We start from the raw sequence: 14,513 nt of genomic DNA on the forward strand, positions 1-14,513 counted from the left end.
TAAGTAGTCAATGCATGGATGATCTATCCAATTTGTAACAATGTCTAGGTTAATATGATTCAGGTAGTTTCTAAATGGACGTATGATTGTTATGAATAATGATAAAAATTAGTTAATCTCTACTAAAATAAATCACTAGTTGTGAATGTGTCTAATGTTAAAAAGGTTAGAACATTAAACATTCTATTGTTTCATGGATTGTTACTCCAATCATAATTAGATCGTTGTAGATCTAAAAGATAAAAAGAAAACAACTTTTACCTATCCTTTTGGTGTGTTTGCTTATAGGAAAATGACATATGGGTTATGTAATACATGCACAACATTCTAATCTTGTATGCTAGCAATCTTTTTAGATCTTGTAGAAAAATATATTGAAGTATTCATGGATAATTTTTCTATCTTTGATGTTTCATTTGATCACTGCTTGGAAAACTTGAACACCATGTTGCTAAGCTTGTGCTAAATTTGGAAAAGTGCCATTTTATGAAAGCTTAAGGTGTGGTGTTGAGACACAAAATTTGTGCAAAAGATATTAAGGTTGATAAAGTTAAAATGGAGATTATTGAAAAGCTTAAAACTAAGAATAAAAGTGCAAGAGATATTTCCAGATGAAAAACTATGAATGGTGTAGGAAAGACCATGTATTGTTGACATGGCAATTTTCAAAGCAGTAGGTGTCATTCCTCATAATTTTAACCTGCACCAAAAGAATAAATTTTTTATAGATGCATAACTCTATGTGCCTCACCTTTTTAAAATAGGAACCAATCAATTACTAAGAAGAGATGTTACAAGTGAGGGGGTGTAAGAGCATTCCATGACACTGTCACAAATCTCCTTTAGGTGCGCATTTCAATAGAGAGAGAGGATTGTCGCAAAATCCTTCAATTTGGCCTTTTTTTTTTGGCCCAACTCATTCAAGTATGGTCAAATTTATGTTCAACAATTCAACAATTTTCAAAGAACAGGTGGAATCTCAGAGAGACATGAAATGCCTCTAACTATCATTTTTGGAGATGGAAGTATTTGAGTATTGTGAAATATTTCTACTTTTGTTATCATATTTAGAAATCATGAATATATAACATCAAATACTATATGTATTTTGTATAGAGATAACAATGGGATAGGACAAGTTTCGTTATCTATATCCATTTCCATTAAAAAAAATTTATCATCATCCTCATATTCAAACTCAACAAGCATTAAATTTTTGTTTCATCTCCATCCCCACTAGGTAACGAGTATATACTCGTACCTATACTCGTACCCACTTTCTTACTGTTTCAATATTAATTAATTAATTTTTATAAAATAATAAAAAATTATGGTAAAGAAAACATAATATTATCAAATATTCAATATTAAGAGTAAGGTTTTTTCTTTGATATCAAATATTTAGAAAGAATTTATATTATAAGTGTATACATTTCAAATTAGAATACCAAATAAAATTTCATGAAAACCAAAATGTCTATTAAATTTACAAACAATAATAAATTATAGTTGATAAAATTTATTTATTTTTAAACAAATATAAAAGGAAAACAAATATTTAAATTAAAATATATTTTAAATGTCTGTTTACTTCAATTTTTTAAATTCTAATGAATCTTTTCTTTATACACTAATGAAAGTTATAATACACCACCTAATTAAAATAACACAAAAAACAAATATTAAACTAATAATAACAAAAAAAATGTAACAAAGATATTGTATCTTTTGAACTTCAATACATGTTGAATGGTGATATAATTCATGGCAATTACATTAAAATATTATATTATAGCACTACAAGAAAAATAATTTTTATCAAAGGTTATTTTTGGCATTTCCGGGGGTTTTAACCCCCACTAAAGGAGTTACCCGCAATTTTTTTCCCCTAGAAAAACCAGCGTCGTTAACAATTACCGGCGATTTTGAAACCCCTGGTAGTTACTGACAGTTTTGAAATCCCTGGTAATTACCGCGGTTTAGAAACCCCTGATAATTGCCCGCAGTTTAGAAACCCCTGATAATTACTAGCGGTTTAGAAACCTCTGGTAATTACTAGCGGTTTGGTTTCATTTGAAATAGTGGTGCATGAAATATAGTTATGAATAATAATCCACCACAACCACCGGTAGACATTGATAAATCAATTAACAATAACTTTCAATTGTTGGAATAATACAAATAACAATATAATAGCCAACTCATTAAACTATAACTAATTAGCTACACTTACACCATTTAGATCAGACATCATGTTGCAGAACTGTAAAATGTAAATATAAGTGGTGATAAGGGAGAAAGAGAAAGGGTTTATAATTTGTTTTAGTATTAAATAATTAATAAATGGAAAGTAATTTTGAATTTATAATCTATTAGCACTATAAGAATAATGATAAATAAATTTTGGAAGCAGTGGCATGAAGAGGACCCAAATAAGAACTGTTATTCTATGAATATCTGGATATGAAAAAAGTTAAAGAATGGAGACTTCTAGAAAGATGGTTATTGTGTTGTTTGTAGACTAAGGATGCAATGACATTCATCATTAAGATAGACACAACAGGAAATGGTGGCTTTACATTTAAACTAGCAATTAACATCATAAAACTCATAAGAATTCTACAATGATAGTGTTTTAGGTAAATAACATAGAGACCATGTTACAAGAACAAACATATAAACTAATCTATTGAGGGTGAGTCCTACCGAAATATTTGACACATATTCCAACAGAATTAATGTAGAATGAGCAACCAAAAGCTTCTCATCATGAATACATAAGTCACCAAGTGTTGTCCATCCCATGTCAACATCATCATGGCATATGATAGGTTCCCATGAATACACCTATAGTAAATGAGAATTAGATATGAAATCTATAACCTGTTCAAGTTGTTTACCGTTATTATAATCTAATTATTGGAACAAAAAATATGTACCTTCAAACTATCCACAAGTCCAGTAAAAAGGGTTTATCCATCCGGATGAAAAATTAGTGATCTGAACTCTAAAAGCTAACTCAAGGTGATTTATATTTCATTAGAAATTAATATTTTGTAAAAAATTTTGGGAGTCTGTTAATGTGCAATGCATGTCCGAAATAAATATACATGCTTACATTAGAAGAAAGAATAAAACTAACAGATACATCCACCATACTACAATTGCAACTAAGTTACATCATAAAATATGACTTAGAACACAAAACACACTTTACGCACATCTGTAGGATTAACAACAGGGCATGATACACTACAAAATTGTCAATGTTAAAGTATTTATATATATATATATATATATATATATATATATATATATATATATATTAGAGAATTAAAGCTATCACATTCAATGGAAAGGTGGTTCCAAGCACCATCATTGCAATAAGAAAACAAATTGGTTGGTGAGGTTGTGATAGAGAGAAGTAATGTTTTCTTTTTCTTTCATTATAAGAGAGAACAAGAGTGCAGCTAGCATAATGAATACAACATGTTAGCAGGAAGCTGAGTAACTGAGATGGCAAATTTAAAAGTTAGCACTCTCACAATGTCTCCATTCACTTTTTGGCTGACACTGCAAGGTAAGATGAAAAAAGATAAACATTATAGCTCATAGTGATTGAGGACGAAAGAGAGAAAGAGAAAGACGAAAATATCAAGACTGGAACGAAAACCATGAAAGTGAAATTAAAATACTAACACCGTTAACCACTATTGCTACCAAACATATATGATTAAAGAAAAGTGATCACCATCATGAAGCAGATTAAATTTACTACTCCTTTTGTAGTCTTCAAGCCTTCAACCACGTTCCAACCAAGAAATATACCAACCATCACAAAGGTAAATACAATATGCACCATTACACAATATTAAAACATTAAACAATCATTATCACCATTAAAACAAAAGAGTTTAAAATATGATTACCAAATAGAAAAAAAAAATCAATATTCACTAATCATGTCATAAACGAAAAAAAAAGGAATCAGAAAAATCTTATGAAATTCTTTACTCATCACCAATTTTGGCTTCTTAAAGCATTTTATACAGGAAAAAATCATTACATATTTGATAATTTGTAAACTCCTAAAGTATGACAATATAAGAATGTATATTAAAAAAAATTCTTCATCAATGCCCTCCTTTTAAAACAGAACAATAGTAAATTATATATATAGTTTCATGAAGTCCAAAGTTATTTTCATATTTGTGCTTGAAATCCAAAGTTATTTTCTGCACATTTTGTCTTAACAGAGAGATATGTTTGCTAGTGAGGAGTTTGGAATTCATGTATTATTTCCTTTCCTAATTTGCTTTAGTTTTATAAGATACAACAGAAGGACATAACAAGTCTTTAACAAACCCAAGCATTCAAAAAGAGCTTGACTTGTTGAATCCAAAAGAAAACCCAAGCATTCAAAAAGAGCTTGACTTGCTGAATCTAAAAGAAAACAATGATTATCTTAAGAAGTATGTATAAATGAGGACACTACACCATTTAACAGACAACTAGAGATAGAGAAGTAAAGGAGGAAATGCTTCAAATTAATTTTCAAATCAGAAAGCTCAATTTTCATCAAATGCAAAGAATAAAAAAAAGTATGTTTTGATAGAGCTACCTGAATTTGTCGAATTGATTAGACGAGAACAAGGCTACCTGCATTCATCACAAGTTTGGCAAGGAAGTTAGTAATTCATAATTCTCATGTATTACATAGTTCCATCATTCACCACTAATAACAAAATAAGCGACTAGAAATATTATGGATTTCCATAAATTACAATATTATGCAAAAACCTGTTAATGATTTGAACAAAGACATTTTATCTACAAGCAAAAGTGTGAACTTCTGAGAGGCTCCACCAAGAACTTGAGCATCCCATCCTTGCTTCACAACATTCTGCTCCTTGTGGAGTTTGTTTTGAAAACAATGAATCATAAGTAATAGAAAAAACAAACAAGAAAAGAAGCTACATTAATAAAGATTCAGTAAGCTTTTAGAATAGCATTATAGAAAGCCAAAAACGTACGTTCCCGAAAGGATCCTCAAAATCTTACTCTTCAGAAGCTTCTCAAACCTCGCGAGCAATCTAGCTAGCCTAGTGAGGTCCAGATTCATAGCCACAACGGAGGAGAGGAAGAGTGTGGCGGTGACTAGTGAGTTAGGGTTGTGCTCTATTGAGATCATCTCTACAAGCGGCTTCAGGCAGGAGATCGATTGTTAAGTAACTCTTGCCAATAGCGCGCTTCCAGATTCAATGCAAGCGAACTATAGGCGACACATGAGATTTGCGACTCGTTGTGTTTATCGGAGATGGAGTGTGCTAGAAAATTTTGAAAGTAAGGGAGGAGAAGAAGAAGATTAAATCGTGGTTGGAGTGTGTAAGGGTTAAGCGAAGCAAAGGTGTGATTTAGAAATCGGAACTGCAATTTCAGATGCTAGTCACGAGGAAGAAGAAAAATGACATCGAATGAAATCGTGGAAGGGCAGTGAAACTTTAAGAAATACAATTTTCCAACATTTAGGAATTTTTATAATTATCTTCTTTAACTTATCGGGGTTATATAAAACCTCCGAAATTTAACAGGGATTTATATAAAACCTCTAAAACTTCTTAGGGGTTTTGAAAAACCTCTGTTACATGCATCAATTATTAGAGGTTATTGTAACCTCCGTTAACAAACTCTCGCTAAAATTAGTAATTTTTGTAGTGTAGTAAATATAATTTATTTATACAATTATAATGAAACTGTTTTTTATATACTAATAAAAGTTATAATACATCACTTGATAAAAATAACGTAAGGAACAATTATTAAAATAATAATAATAAAATTTTAACATAGATATTGTATCTTTTGAACTTCAATATATGTTGGATGGTAATAAAAAAATCATGGAAATTATATTAAATTTTATATTATAGTAAATAAGAATTATTTATAGAATTATGGTGACAAAATTACAGTATGATAATGAGTTAAAGAAATAAAAAAAATAATTATATAAAATATATCAAAATAGTATTTTACATTATAAAAATAAACAACAAATAAAAATATTAAAAATGATCAAATGTGTGTCTTAGAAATAATTTCATAGAGCAGTGAATTAAATCGCACAAAGAAAAATAAATATATAATTAAGGGTATGATAAAATGAAAAATATTGTGCAGATTTAAGAATATATCAACCTAGTCAATGATTGAGAAATATCAAAAAATGTTTTATTAAACAACATAGTTCTTCAAATGAAATAAAAATTAATAATAACAAAGTAAAGAAGATAATTTTTATATATTACCTAGTAAATTAAACGTTTATGGTATTGAACACTGAAATTGAGAGTGTTAAACGTTCTCATTGAAAGGAAAATATACAATAAATAAAAATAATAAAAAAAATAGAAATATAAAAATGTGAGACATAAAAAATATTTAATTGACATACATCATTTGAACATAATTGTATAAAGGTTATGATAAGATGAAAAATATATTAGAGATACGAATGAATTTTATGACAGACCAAACAATTAAAAGAAATAAAAAATAGAAAGAAGTGTGTGTGTGTGTATATATATATATATATATATATATATATATATATATATATATATATATATATATATAGACACACACACACCAATGCAGAAAGGGTATTTGATAGCGATTATTTTTGTTATTCTACCTCGAGGCATATAAGGCCGAGGCAAAAAAGGGTAAGCTTTTGGCCTCGGGTGTTACCCAAGGCAGAAACTCACCTTTTTGCCTCGGTTCTAATGAGAACCGAGGTAATATACGTCATAAGGTCGAGGCTAAAAAGGGTAAGCTTTTGGCCTCGAGTGTTACCTGAGGCAGAAACTCACCTTTTTGCCTCGGTTTTAATAAGAACTGAGGCCATATACGCCCCTTTCTGCCTCAGTTATAATAAGAATCAAGGTCGTATGTCCCAAGTTTTATTTTTTTTTTGTTATTCCCACACATTTTAACTTGTATACTTTTTCAGAAAACCATACCAGAACAGAACAAAAACAAAACTATACATTTTATGAAACATAACATCATCCACAATCCAAATACATTTAAAAGTATCTTGTAACAACAAGTCAATATCCTAGTCAATATTATTGTACATCTAAATTATAAATTTGGAACATGTTATCCTACAAAACTTTATCCTACACAATAGACTACAAATTCATAAACTCATATTACAAAAATAAGAATCTGGTAGCGTAAAAAGCGAAGCGAATGACAATGGAGAATGCAACGGTACTGACGTTCCCGAAAGCTACATAGTCCCACCACAAGAAATAATACCTGATAAAGAACACAACCATAAAACCCCAACGAAACGCGAAACAACAATCCAAATTGCAAAAAACAATTATACAAAATGTGAAATGAAAAAAAAAAGGAGAATTACGTAATTTTTTAAATTCAACTAACCACCACATGCAAGGAGAACATGGCGGAGCGCGACGCTGGCTTGTTGGAACAGGAGCAACGGTGGCACGAGAGATCACAGATAATGGAGAAGCTTTTTTTGGGAAAAATGAAGAGTTGCTAACGTAGGTTGGCACGACGGAGGTTCGTGCGGTGGGACGAACCAACGTGTGACGAACTAGTGGATGCGTGGGACGAACCAACGACTACTGTGGAACCCAAATGATCGTAGTAGCGTGGAAGGAGGCTCGACTGTGGCGGACGGCGTGCATGGAGGCTGGATGACGGCGATTGTGGACGGAGGAGGCTCGATCAGAGGACAGCAAACGCGAATGTTGCATTGTTGATAAGTGTCTAGAATGCTTAAAGTTTCCATATAAACATGACACTTATCATGCTTTAATTGATCATATTTTGTAAGTAAACAACCAATTTTAGCTTATAATTATAGAATGAGATATTAAAAAGAAGAAAAATAAGAAATTGATGAATTTTTGATGATTTTAAGTTGAGAAACTGGTCTCAAATCGTGGTCCAATCAAATCATCATACATGTATTGGATGTTTCATGGCATACCAGAGTGGGAGGAGAGAGTCTTGCATATTAAAGCAAGGACTCATTCTATTAGGAGTTGAGAGATCACACTGGGTTTGGAGTCCTTAGGTTCTAGTGTATCAGAGATGAACCTAGATCTACATAGAAAGAGTACTCCCAAGACATTGAATGATTTGCAAAGTAAGTAAACAAGATGATAGTGGTGTAGTAGAAGAAGATGAGATGAAATCAATTCATAACCCCTACTTCGCTCAATCTATCTAATAACTACTATTTTTATTTACTTGCACTATCAACAAAAAATCCAAAAATCAAACTACCAATATACATGCTAAATCCCTTGGATACGACACTTGTTGATACTACTACATACCAATATACTTACTGGAAAATGGTTGTTGTAAAACAATCATCAGTTGTGGAAGACAAAAAATAGTGCATTCGCGTTTTGAATCCCTAACTTGGTATATGGACTCAGTTCAATTTTTAAGAGGTAAAATAGTGATTTTTGGCCTCAGTGCAATTTTAACCGAGGTAAAATAGTGATGTTTGGCCTTGGTCCAATTTTAACTGAGGCTAACAACCCCTTTCCAATTAATTTTTTTACTTTGGGTCAGGGAAACCGAAACTTAAAAGGCTTTATGGCAGCGAGTCTACGGCAACCGAGGCAGAAAAGTATATTCTACTTCGGATATTGAGGCAACTGAGACAAAAAGCCTTATAGGAATTGCAAAATTGCTACCGCTCCATTAATGCTTTGGTTTCCTAATAACCGAGACCTATAACATAAGTTTAGTCAAAACTACACTAGTGATATATATATATATATATATATATATATATATATATATATATATATATATATATATATATATATAAATAAAAGCTTACTTAATTGATTATGAATATTTTAATAATTTAAACAAGAATATAGCAGAGATAAGTATCTTGACGGGTATGGGGACGGAGATAGGACAAATATGTATATCTTCATTTTCTTTAATTGTTATAATTACTGAGTGCCGGTGCGTTCGATAAGAAGACCTCATTTTCTTTGATTTCGAACCTCCGTAGAAAGATAAAAAGATAGATGCAAAAGAAAAATAAAAATTTATTTATTTCTCCGGTTAAGAATGAATTAGTGTACTCTTTTCTTTATCCCTCTCATTTTAAAAAGTAAGATTCTCACACTTTTCCTGAATTCTTTCCTAAAATTCTAAGTTTCAGTAATTCCTTACTTAAACTTAAGACGAATATTACAAACAAGAACTCAGAAAAACGTAATGTCATAGGGCTTTTTTTCTCAATACTTTTCTTGTTACACAATGCAGTACAAATACTACTGCAAAAGTTAATAATATGCATATCCACACCTATTATGCTTTTACCACCTTTAAATACTTTATTTTTTGAGCAAGTAAAGATTAACCGACATTAGACGAATATAAAACCCTATGGTATAGATAAACCAAAATGGTTGCTTCAATTGATATATGATATTTTCATTTTTACAGAGCATAAAATATCTTCTTAGATCTACAATAACTTCATTTCAAAATTCTTCCCATTCCGGTTAAAATTAATAAATATATTTATCATTGGTGGAGAAAATCAAAGAAAGAAGGGTTAAAACGAATTCAATCAATATTTTATGAATAAATGGGTGTCTATGTTTTTTAGGTATTTCTTTGAAATGCGATATCTTAACTAAATTGATATCTTCAAATTTAATAATCATATGTCATTACCTGAATATGCCATGAAGAAAAATATGGGAAGAGCAAGTCAAATTAATATCTAAACATATGAGACATATGTTTTTTTTTTGTCGATGTTTAAAGAAATATATATTGACTTGTGTTTGTTAGGTAAAAGATATATAGAAATGAATTATGTTATGACATACTCAATGTAGAAAGTAAGTTTTTATTTATTATGAAAAATATTTAGATTCTTGTTTTGATTCCAAGTTTGCCAAGTAACAATCACCATACATCTGAAGTATATGTTCTATTTTGAAGTGTGAAGTTTCGTCACAGTCAATGCCTAAGGAGAATAACAAACCATCCTTAATGAAGGGTTTAAAGGACTGATGGTTCACATGTAAAATCTCGTTATCGACCACGATGGACGTCAATGTTCTGGTCTCAAGATCCATCCCTAATGGAGGGTTTAAAAGACCGATGGTTCACATGTAGAACCTCGTTATCGGTCCCACGATGGACGTCAATGTTTCAACATCAAGTCTGATGATAGAATCGTTCTCAATCACTATGCATCCGAAATATTGTCCGTTTTGGAATATGTCTGTTTCGTCCCAACTTTGTCCTTGAAAGGCGTCTAAGATAATAGAAGGAGGAAGAAATATTTAAATCGCCTTAAGTTTCGACTCCTAAACGATGTGAAATTATTGAACGTGGTAAGAACAACTCTGAAATGTAATTTAGGTGCACAAATAATTTTGGAGAAAAGAATCATTATGCTAATAGAATAGCTTAAATTCATAAATGCCATCCAGTGTATGTGTGTGTGTGTGCGTGCATACGTGCGTGCGTGCGTGCGCACATGCGCGCGTGCGTGCGTGCGTGGGTGTGTGTGTGTGTGTGTGCGTGTGCGTGTGTGTGTGTGCGCGTGTGCGTGTGCGTGTGCGTGTGCGTGTGTGTGTTAGGTTCACCCCTCCTCCTCCCTATTTTTATGTTTTGTCTTTCAAAAAACTTACCTAGGTGAAGGCGTCAAGTCTAACATTTTATCAATTTCAAAATTTGCAAGTCTATATACACAATTATTTGGTTCACAAAAAAGTGTAAGCAACTTTAAGTTTCATAATATTACAATTCTTCATGTATATACATCAGTTCAAGATATCTCAGTAGTGAAAATAAAAATAATTGATATATATTATAATTTGAAGAGACTGTTACAAAACAGAAAACACATGAAAGGATTATGTACAAACAAGGAAATGGTAATTTGTCAAATAATTGAGAAGGTTGGTTGTTCAATTCTATTTAAGTAAGATGTCACAAAGAATGCAGTGAAGTTGAAATTGTTTATTGCATATATTTTTCCACAGTTAACGAAAAGTGGGTTTATGCAATACATAGTTTAGATTTCATATAATTAAAAAATAACTAAATTATAGTCTCAATATATAAATCTATATGTATTTCTCGTTTTGTATTGTTTTGGTCAAGACTCTTCTCAACTTAGTTATTAAATGGTGAGATTAATCATAATTCAAGTTTAAGTGTGAGAATATATGATTTATTATTTTGGATGGACAAACAAATCGACAACAAAATCAATCCCATAAAGACAAGTCAGGAACTTAGTCCCACTATTGAAATATTTTGGTTTTAATATTAATGAAAAAAGTGTTTAAAATGTAAATTGAACTTAATAAAATTTGTTTAAAAAAATTAAATTTACGTATTTTTAAAATTGAAAGACTAAATTAAAAAAAAAAATTTAAAGATAAACTTATTTTAATGTTCTCTTAAAAGTTAAACATAAACATGTACCAAAAATATATTTAACCTTATTAAATTAATATTAAATTAATATTAAATTAACATAGAATAATAAGTTATCTGAGAAGTTATATTTGAAAAAGCTTGGGATTTGGGTTTAACTACATTTACCAATTTGTAATCTTGACGTCACTTGTGTCATAATCACTGTTCTACTATTCTATGAAGAACGAGATTCACTCAATATCAATTTCTTGATAATAATGAGATTTTAAGTCTTTTTTCCGACAGCGTCAACAATTTGCTACTTTTAATGCTTCTAAGGAAGGAAATTCAGATATAAAAGGAAAGACAACAGAGAGACTTGGTAGATTTTCAAGAGAAACATCCTTCAATTCATGAAAGGTGAGTTTCCCTCTCATGTCCTCCACTTCTTCTTCTTCTTCTTCGGAGATAATAATTGTATCCAACACATCACAATCATAAATTTCCAGATTTGTTAGTTTTAGAGGAACTTGAAGCATATTAAGAGACTTACATTGCTTCACTTGTAGGAGTTTTAGGTTTTGATAGAACCTGGAAATATCTTTGTTAACAATGCAAGTTAACTTTGGAAGATCAATCAAAGTTAGTTCACACAGTTGTTGTAAAAGGTGTGTGGAACAAGATATTTATTGATGAATATTAAATATTATTTTCAATTCCTTACAGTGACTCACAACAAGTTTCTTCAAGTTCTTCAACTCTTGTAGTGTCTCAGAGGAAATGACACAAACCAAGTTGTCATAACTGTCAAACACAATCTCGTTCAACTCAAAGAAAAATTTCCCATCAGTCGTAAGGGTTTCATTTGAATCTGCAAATCCGGTAGTGAATTTTTTCAAGATCGGACATTTTGCAATCATCAAAGATTTTAGACTTGGAAATTCTAAATGACCATAGTAGATTTTTCTCAACTTTGGGAGAGACTTAAGCTCCAATTTGCTCAGTGATTGAAAGTTAGTTCTTGTACTATCTTCATTAAAATGACAACAAAAAACAATATCTAATTCCTCACACTTTTCTATAATTAGTTCCTTAAGTTGGTGAAGCTTCTGCGGTGGATACAGTTCAAATATATATTGGAGACAGGAATCATCTATGATGTGTAAAATTTGTAGGTTTCCAAGGTCAATATCTTTTGGATGATCATTGAACCACATTTAAGTTGGTTTTTATTAATTTTAGTTCCTTTAGCTGTGTGAAAATTTTGTCATCTTCATCCTTAACATTAAAACAAGCAAGAGGTAGTGAGCACTCTTCAATGTTGATATCTTTGAGTTTATGAGACCTTTTTGGTAACATATTTAGAAAATCCTCCAACATTTCTCCATTACAGTTATTTACCCGAAGAAATTGAAGGTTGGTGAAATGTGAACTTTGAAGATTATAGAATATCTTATCCAACTCTTCATTGTTACATACACTGTAATCAGTAATGAGTGAGAATTTGTCATCCTGCATTATTTTTTTTTGAGAATTCATCATCAAAGACTAAAAATATGTTGTATATATAAGTCTTATTGTGATAAATAATGTTTGAAAGAGAACTAACCAATAAATCAAAAAGGTTGGTGTGAGGGTGTATTTGCACTTCATCATTTTGTGTTATTAGTATCGATTTTAACTGTGACTCTTTTATCATTCCTAAACCAAAATTCTTGATTTTGGGACAATGGTTGAACACCACATTCTCTAAGGATGACAACTTAACAATGTCTCCGGAGGAAAAGCTTCTTAGATTAGGTAAGTCTTCAAGATGCACTTTCTTCATTTCACAATATTCAACTGCAATTCTGGCTTTTCTGACGTTACGAATATCATCTTGTATTTTCTGTACATAAATAAAATCTTTGAAGATTTTGGGTTGTAAACAAAAATATAAAAGAAAACAAGGGTTTTCAGAATATCCACCAAGGAACACAATATTTTAATTAAAAAATTGAAATGTATTTTACTTTGTTTTCTAATGTATTTTAATAACTACCGAAATGATTCATCAACATGTATACTTGAATTGAAATTCACCAACATTTATTTTATTGTGCGTACTTCTTCAATTTCAATATTCAAAATTTATTTACTTTTGTGTTTGTGTGAAACAATATAATATTATAGTGTTTAAGTAAGTACTGCAGTGGTTATTCTTAAATAAATAAAAAAGTACTTTGATAACTAATACAATAATATAAATAGATTATGGGTAAATTAAATGAAGTTGGAGTTGTTAACATATTATTTTATTTTTAAATGTATGTGTCATATATAATATTTAGGAAATCATAAATTCTCACCACCATATTAAATGTCGTCCCCTGCTCGAAGCCAATATTTTGAAGTCGAAGTTGTCTATCAAACCTATCTATCAACTCTTCAATCTCACGGGATCGGATTCGTCGTTTGTCTCTTCAAATAAAACATTTGAATACACTCTTTTTCATAATTTAATTTTATTCAAATTTGCTTAATTTTACAGGTCTAACAAAAGTATTGAGAAAGATTGTGTCTTCATTTAGTTTCTTTTGTGTGCTATACATGCAATATGAAATAATCTTTTGACACCTTCTTCAGCCACTCTTTTATTGCAAATAATCTTTTATGCACATTTTTAATGTTTTTCAACTTTTTAATAAGTTTCTAATAAAACAAACAAAAATTATCAAAAATATTATTTTATGAAACTGTCAAGTGGATGTATTTTTTATTGATGGTGTTAATAATATTAGTTATATTAAAATGTTTGCATAATATACTTTTCATATTAAAATTGTAATATTTTAAAATTTTAGATATAACATTCTTTTTAAAACAATAAATATAAAATCCAAATAGTAAAATGATAAAAATTTGTGCGGAAAAAGTTAATTAAAAATAATACATTTTATTAGTTTACTCCCATGTTTTCACATATGCATACGTATTTTACATTATAAGAAAACTTTTCGATAATAACCAATTTTAATGACAAAAAATTTGTTCATCACTATAGTGATCGA

The 14,513-nt window shown here is 30.1% G+C and overlaps 1 long non-coding RNA gene across 4 annotated transcripts; it reads right to left on the bottom strand.

The window, feature by feature from the left end:
- Nucleotides 1-2,551: 2,551 nt before the first annotated feature.
- LOC146881672 (uncharacterized) lies at nucleotides 2,552-5,521 on the bottom strand. Of its 4 annotated transcripts, none has more exons than XR_014986555.1 (3): nucleotides 5,062-5,521; nucleotides 4,801-4,903; nucleotides 2,552-4,659 (listed from the first exon to the last, which is right to left on the bottom strand). It is a non-coding gene; the product is annotated as an uncharacterized LOC146881672 (long non-coding RNA). The 4 variants fall into 4 exon arrangements; XR_014986556.1 differs by having other exon boundaries at nucleotides 4,801-4,909; XR_014986554.1 differs by having other exon boundaries at nucleotides 5,034-5,521.
- Nucleotides 5,522-14,513: the final 8,992 nt, after the last annotated feature.

The sequence above is a fragment of the Vigna unguiculata genome, chromosome 11 (assembly GCF_037176805.1).
Source record: "Vigna unguiculata cultivar grain cowpea cultivar isolate G323 ecotype 2 chromosome 11, ASM3717680v1, whole genome shotgun sequence".
Classification (NCBI taxonomy): Eukaryota; Viridiplantae; Streptophyta; class Magnoliopsida; order Fabales; family Fabaceae; genus Vigna; species Vigna unguiculata.